Genomic DNA, 8,418 nt, shown 5'->3' on the forward strand with positions numbered 1-8,418 from the left:
TTGGAGCAAGTTGAACGGTATGCATCGCCAGAATGAGATTTTCACTCTGCAGCGGAGTGTGCGCTGATATGAAACTTCCTGGCCGCACTTGCCCTCTAAAGGCAAAGGTCGCCAGTTCGAGTACCCGTCCTTCACAGTTTTAATTTGCCGGGAAGTTTCAGTATGCATTGCCGTCCGTGATGATCACATATCATATTAAGATCTATGTCCAGCGTTTTGTAATGTAGTGCCTTAAGTGTAAGTATTATCCTTGGTTAAAAGTGTCATTTCTGTTCGTCTGCCGGCCGTTGTGGCCGAGCGGTTCTAGGCGCTTCAGTCTGGAGCCTCGCTGCTGCCACGGTCGCAGGTTCGAATCCTGCCTCGGGCGTGGATGTGTGTGATGTCCGTAGGTTAGTTAGGTTTAAGTAGTTCTAAGTCTAGGGGACTGATGACCTCAGATGTTAAGTCCCATAGTGCTTAGATCCATTTGAACCATTTGAATCTGTTCGTCTCAGTGTGTATTTCTTTGAGCTATCTTCCATACTGTAATGTACTATAGCAGTTCTTTTTATCTGTTTTTCAACTTTCACTTACCTATGTTACTTGGCACTGACACACCATGCGAGAGTTACTTTCGTCCTTAAGTTCTGCACAACAGTGTATTTAGCGTCTCTTGTCTCCCCTCGCATCACAGGTAAAATAAAAAATAAAATTTAAGCTCTCAATAATAAAATCTAACTTTTGTGTTACTTCTAATTATCCTGATTCTAATTTTTTCATTAAAGTCCCCCACCTCTAAAGAGCGTGGCATGACAAACTACAGCTCCCAAAAAAAGAAAGATTATAATGCTCTTTGATTTTTGACATTCCGATACGCTTCATTACCACGTAAGAGACAACCTAAACCGGAAATTGAAATTAGGAACGACTTACCTATTTACCTCAAACAAGAGTTTTTTTAACAACGCCATTACGTAATTCCTCCGATGTAGCCCACAATATTTTCAGTTAAGAACGCAAAAACTATAAGGATCGCTGTAACAGTTTAATTTAGCTACTTAAAAGTCTCCAGTACTATGTTACTCACGCAAATATACCTTACCAAGTTTCTCTTTTCTGGCTGCATCTCTTAGAAGCCTACACCTTTTGTATTCATATCTGCTGCGATCTGTCATATTTTACTTAGCCTACTAAGCTATAAAGCTGATAACGATAACGATTTAGGAAAGTAGTGTATAAAAGTAATGAGAGGGGCCCTGTTAGCGATGGTGAGATGACTTAGGTGTATAGGACAACCTTATTGTCTGCGAGAACTCTCTGGTTTGCGGAATGTTTATAAAACTCAGTAATGTTCAGCTACGTCTCAAGTCGTCGAGGTACGGCTCTTCTTTACGTAAGTTCAGGCGCGTGCAGTTTCACGCAGGTTAAAGATATCTTTTGAAAGATTAGATACCGCTCGCTGTGCTAAGCTTCGGAAGATATGAATCGATGAACGAGTTCGGGCAGAAAGCATGCGGGCCTTACTATTGTCACGTCCTGTAACATTTATCTGAAATTACAGACGACGAGCGAGTTTCTGTAGAGCTACGAATTCGAGGAATCTAAATTATGGTAACAGAGACAAGCTGCAGCCGACTTTTTGACACGACCGGAAGAAGACTCGCAAGCTGAAGCATATTTGAGCCATCTACAGCCACGTTCTCTTATAAAAAGTCGCCCTCAAGCACGGACAAATAATGGATTTAGATAGTCTATTAGCGCTGAGAATAATTGCCTTCGACTTCTGTTTTTAACTCGCATGAAAACGCATCACATCTTGGTTAACTACTTGTTATCCAAGTAACTTATTACGCAACAAAGCATACTGTGATTTCTGCTAGTATGGCAGCCCGGTCGTGTTTGAAGGAGAGATGGCGATATAAACCAGGTAGTGTAACAATTGGGGCGCTGTCATCGCCTCAGGAGAAAATGATCTCCGAGTTGACTTACTGGTAGCACCAAGAAAACGTAATGATCTTCTTCTCCTTTCTGTTAACGACGTTTCGGCGGAAAACTATTTTCTCTGGCCAGACACGATCGTGGAGCTGTGATCTTTTGATTGTACCACTGATTTTCCTTTCAGATGCAAACTGTGTTATAAGACTGTGATTAAACCCTTTGTGCCGCAGATATTATTTTAATTTATTATTTTAAAATTTTTCGCAAAATTAACCTTTATTGTCATGGTGAAATTCAAACACAAGAATAAACTGGCAAAAAGTAAACAATGAGTTGTTTTAAAGAGGCGGTTTCACTTTGAAATATAATTTAAAAATTTTTCAGAAAACGAACCCTAACAACGAAAAAACCAAGAAAGTGGTAAAAAAATAAACAATTAATTGTTTATGGAGGAGGTTTCATTTTGGAATCAATGGGACATATAGTTTTCAACCACACACCTGTTCGCATTTTTCCTAGAAAGAATCCCACATCTCGAAACTCCTATGAACTCGTAATGACTAAAAAAAGTTGTAATGTTGTAATCCTTAATAATAAGGAAAAATAGGCTTTAAATTCAATAAATTTATATAAAAACGTATACTGCCTCAGTAGTTTCATTTCAAAACCGCATATAAAAGCAGTAGTACAAACTCAAATTCACGTTAAATGACTTTATAACTTTATATATATTTACTTTCACTGTCAGTGATCTCCTCAATATAATCAACCCCCCCTCCCCAAAAAAAAGAAGAAAAAAAGGTCACAATCTCCTTCAATTACGAAACACAACACTCGCACGGACTGTTGCTTTGAACGCTGTAAATGGCTGCTATAATGTTGTACATTCGTTGAAGTACCTCACTGTACAGCTATACAGGTCTTTGTCTTGCAGTAACATTGGCGTTTTCGTGGGAAGGCACTGGTACTTCAAATAAAAAATAGTAATAAAATGGTGGTTTCAGTCAGAAACCACTGGTACTCAGAGGGGTAACCGCTCCTTTTGGAATGAGTAAATTCCCTGCCATGTTATTCTCGTAATCTACAAACTATCTACCAGAAACGCTATCTGCAGGTTACCAGGTCTGTATAACTGATACTGAAAATGATCTACAAAGAGCAGCATCTCATTTACAAAGTATCTGTGCTTTGTACAACTTGCGTATACCACAGAGTGAAACAAATTTGGCGGCATTCTGTGGAGAAAAGAATTAGGCCTAAAATCGAAATAAATAGAAAAAAAATTGTTGGCAAGAAAAATACACTCCTGGAAATTGAAATAAGAACACCGTGAATTCATTGTCCCAGGAAGGGGAAACTTTATTGACACATTCCTGGGGTCAGATACATCACATGATCACACTGACAGAACCACAGGCACATAGACACAGGCAACAGAGCATGCACAATGTCGGCACTAGTACAGTGTATATCCACCTTTCGCAGCAATGCAGGCTGCTATTCTCCCATGGAGACGATCGTAGAGATGCTGGATGTAGTCCTGTGGAACGGCTTGCCATGCCATTTCCACCTGGCGCCTCAGTTGGACCAGCGTTCGTGCTGGACGTGCAGACCGCGTGAGACGACGCTTCATCCAGTCCCAAACATGCTCAATGGGGGACAGATCCGGAGATCTTGCTGGCCAGGGTAGTTGACTTACACCTTCTAGAGCACGTTGGGTGGCACGGGATACATGCGGACGTGCATTGTCCTGTTGGAACAGCAAGTTCCCTTGCCGGTCTAGGAATGGTAGAACGATGGGTTCGATGACGGTTTGGATGTACCGTGCGCTATTCAGTGTCCCCTCGACGATCACCAGTGGTGTACGGCCAGTGTAGGAGATCGCTCCCCACACCATGATGCCGGGTGTTGGCCCTGTGTGCCTCGGTCGTATGCAGTCCTGATTGTGGCGCTCACCTGCACGGCGCCAAACACGCATACGACCATCATTGGCACCAAGGCAGAAGCGACTCTCATCGCTGAAGACGACACGTCTCCATTCGTCCCTCCATTCACGCCTGTCGCGACACTACTGGAGGCGGGATGCACGATGTTGGGGCGTGAGCGGAAGACGGCCTAACGGTGTGCGGGACCGTAGCCCAGCTTCATGGAGACGGTTGCGAATGGTCCTCGCCGATACCCCAGGAGCAACAGTGTCCCTAATTTGCTGAGAAGTGGCGGTGCGGTCCCCTACGGCACTGCGTAGGATCCTACGGTCTTGGCGTGCATCCGTGCGTCGCTGCGGTCCGGTCCCAGGTCGACGGGCACGTGCACCTTCCGCCGACCACTGGCGACAACATCGATGTACTGTGGAGACCTCACGCCCCACGTGTTGAGCAATTCGGCGGTACGTCCACCCGGCCTCCCGTATGCCCACTATACGCCCTCGCTCAAAGTCCGTCAACTGCACATACGGTTCACGTCCACGCTGTCGCGGCATGCTACCAGTGTTAAAGACTGCGGTGGAGCTCCGTATGCCACGGCAAACTGGCTGACACTGACGGCGGCGGTGCGCAAATGCTGCGCAGCTAGCGCCATTCGACGGCCAACATCGCGGTTCCTGGTGTGTCCGCTGTGCCGTGCGTGTGATCATTGCTTGTACAGCCCTCTCGCAGTGTCCGGAGCAAGTATGGTGGGTCTGACACACCGGTGTCAATGTGTTCTTTTTTCCATTTCCAGGAGTGTATATATTAAACACTAAGGATGCAGTGTGTCATATTAAGATAATACTGATTTTCATCGTCAGACGGAAATTTAACCTAATGAATGGTACTATTAGACGGACGTTCCAGAGAAAGGTGGGGAAGGAACACTCATACACATATTCTAAAGACTAATGCCCTGTAAATCCAGCCACTCTCTTCTGTCATTGACAGTTCGTTTCAGTTCCATATAATTGTCGCATCCCACCCTTCTGTCGAAGTCTTCCAAGTATTTCACCCTAGGCCGTCATCTTCCTTTCTTTCCCAGCACTTTCCTTTCAACAATGTTAATGATGAAAGTGTTGTGTCTGATGACACATACAATAAATTTTATTTTTCTCTTTTACATTTCGTTTAATAATATTCTCTCTTCGTTGACTTCCTCTAAGACTTCCCAGTTGGTTTTTTTCTGTCCGGCTCGTCTTGTTATTTTCCATGTCCGTATTTCAACAACTTAAATTTGATTGCTTTCAAATTTGCTCAGAGTTCAATTTTCACTTCCATAGAGCAGTGTTAACCTAACTAATGATTTTTCGAAGGATTTTCCAGTATTTATATTCGTATGTGTGCCGATTAAAATAATTTTCTCAGCTATAAATAGCTGTTTTGCCAATGCAATCCTTCTGTTCACTTTCATTAAACGTGTGTTGTCCCTTGTGATTATAATACCGAGATAGAAAAATTGTTTCTCCTGATCAATTCTGATGTCATCAGTTGATATGTTGATTTGAATGTTTCCCATATTTTTCTGTACAAACATTACTTTCGCTTTCCGTTTGTTCACTTTTAATTTCAGTAGTTTATGAGTTTGTGATAGGACTTCAAGCATTCTGTTCATTTCTTTTTCGAAGTCTGCAACTATTACGCAGTCATCAGCAAATCTGATACAATGTATCCTCCCTACCCACTGGGATATGGGAAGGAAACAATCCTAAACTTTTATGAAACATTGTCACGCCCATTTGCAATGTATGGCAGTTAAAAATTAATAACAACAAAATAGGATACACTGAGAAGCCAGAGGGTGTAAATGAAATTTCTCAGCCCCTACATAAGACAGAAAATGAAATTCAGAAACAAGAACGTAGATGAGGATGAATGCCTTTCGAATAAATGGATAGAGGTGTGAGAAAAAAAATGGAAACAGCACATCAGGAAGATGGAGGATTACCGAAAATACTGTACAAATGCAAACATAACGTATAGCCTCGATAACGGTCCTAATACGTGGAGAATGGAAGTACACAAGTTTCAAATGGTTCAAATGGCTGTGAGCACTATGGGACTTAACATCTGAGGTCATCAGTCCCCTAGAACTTAGAACTACTTAAACATAACTAACCTAAGGACATCACACACATCCATGCCCGAGGCAAGATTCGCGCCTGCGACCGTAGCGGTCGCGCGGTTCCAAACTGAAGCGCCGAGAACCGCTCAGCCACCCCGGCCGGCCCCACAAGTTTCTCCAGGTATGACGTATCCAGCTGGAGCCACTCATCGATGGTTAGATACAGTACTGAAGGCCACCAATCTGCGCTGATGCCGAGTGCCACGTTGCACCTGACGTTCAAAACAGTACCAGGCATTTTCTGCGGTACTAAGATCGGGCAATTTAACATGCAATTCGACGTGCGATAGGGTAGCTGTGTGTTCGTCAAACCAAGAATGTATGTGGGGAGCCCTGTGAACACTGCTGTCATCTTGGAAGACGGGACTGTCCACAGCATGCTCCTCATGAAGATATAGAAGAACGGGAACACTTGGTCACCGACAACTTTGAAATACGCGTCCTGTTACATGTTCATGGAAACCGTCATGAGGGGGCCCAAGTCATGGTACTAAAAGCACTCAAAAAACTTCACAGAACCAACTCCGTCCTGAACGACTAGGCGCTGCTGACGACCCATTGAAGAAATGCAGCTTTATATGGTGCTGCGACCAACGTCTTTCTGCGTGATACCCTACTGCAAACATCCATAGCATACAATTCCGTACGCGATGCTTGCTCGGAGGTGGTCAATATGGGGTCGCTTTCGCTGACTATTCGGGCAGGGTTTGAATGTCTTATTAACAAGGCTTGACACTCGTATCCAATCCCTTTTGTGCTCTTAGTAGGCACCACACTATCTCCTTCATAAAACTAAACTCCGTCCGAACAGGCCTTGGAAGGTAAAACGGTACCGACCGGCCGGCCTGTCATCCTCCGCCCACAGGCGTCACTGAATGCAAGTGTGGAGGGGTATGTGGTCAGCACACCGCTCTCCCGGCCGTATGTCAGTTTACGAGACCGAAGCCTCTGCTTGTCAAGTAGCTCCTCAGTTCGCCCCACATGGGCTGAATGCACCCCACTTGCCAACAGCGCTCGGCATACCGGATGGTCACCCATCCATTTGCTAGCCCAGCCCGACAGCACTTAACTTCGGTGATCTGACGGGAACCGTTGTTACCACTGCGGCAAGGCCGTTGGCACTATCTCCCTGATCACAAAGTACACTCTAAACTTCCTGGCAGATTAAAACTGTGTGCCGGACCGAGACTCGAACTCGGGACCTTTGGCTTTCGCAGGCAAGTGCTCTACCATCTGAACTACCCAAGCACGACTCACGCCCCGTCCTTACAGCTTTACTTCTGCCAGTATCTCGTCTCCTACCTTCCAAACTTTACAGAAGCTATCCTGCGAACCTTGCAGAACTAGCACTCCTGAAAGAAAGGATATTGCGGTGACATGGCTTACCCACAGCCTGGGGGATGTTTCCAGTATGAGATTTTCACTTTGCAGCGGAGTGTGCGCTGATATGAAACTTCCAGGCAGATTACAACTGAGTGCCGGACTGAGACTCCAACTCGGGACCTTTGCCTTTTGCGGGCAGGTGCTCTACCATATTAGCTGTCAGGAAGTTTCATATCAGCGCACACTCCTCTGCAGAGTGAAAATCTCATTCTGGAAACATCCCCCAGTCTAAGCCATGTCTCCGCAGTGTCCTTTCTTGCAGGAGTGCTAGTTCTGCAAGTTTCGCAGGAGAACTTCTGTGAAGTTTGGAAGGTAGGAGACCAGATACTGGCAGAAATAAAGCTGTGAAGACGGGGCGTGAGTCGTGCTTGGGTAGTTCAGATGGCAGAGCACTTTCCCGCGGAAGTCAAACATCCCGATTTCGCGTCTTGGTCCGGCACACAGTTTTAATCTGCCAGGAAGTTTCATATCAGCACACACTCCGCTGCAGAGTGAAAATCTCATTCTGTATAATCACAGTTACCACTATCATTCATCGTGGTTCGTAGTACTGAAAATACAAGACCTATTCATACACTTTTGCTGGTCTAAACGGCGCAGAATGCGAAAAATGCACCATTTTGTCGAATAGCAAACAGTGAGTATGAGTCATCTCTGCTGGCAGCGTCAGTAGCAACGTCACATGTGAGCCAGAGATTTTGAAAAGCGGTGCTCGCTGACGAGAATGTACCGTGCACGGCAAAGATAACTCGGCTTGCGAACGTCACTCATCACTGTGAATGATTAACGGGGAAACGATAAAATCGTGTTTTACTTCCGGCACAGTTTGCGTTGTTCTGTGGTATCTGTTCCTGGAACGGAGTACTGACTGGGCAAAGACAAATAAGTCAGTCAGCTATCTACCTGAGACAGGAGTGCAGAATGTACTTCCTCCACAAATCCTGCAGTTATGTTAAATGTGCTCCACGACATGGTTAGCACTGCAGAGATCTAAAAGGTTGAATTTTTACCTTCTATTGACGTCACTGA

At 44.8% G+C, this 8,418-nt stretch overlaps 1 pseudogene; it reads right to left on the reverse strand.

Moving 5' to 3' along the window:
- Nucleotides 1-7,008: 7,008 nt before the first annotated feature.
- LOC124546359 lies at nucleotides 7,009-7,126 on the reverse strand (annotated as a pseudogene).
- Nucleotides 7,127-8,418: the final 1,292 nt, after the last annotated feature.

The sequence above is a fragment of the Schistocerca americana genome, chromosome 8, assembly GCF_021461395.2.
Source record: "Schistocerca americana isolate TAMUIC-IGC-003095 chromosome 8, iqSchAmer2.1, whole genome shotgun sequence".
Lineage (NCBI taxonomy): Eukaryota > Metazoa > Arthropoda > Insecta > Orthoptera > Acrididae > Schistocerca > Schistocerca americana.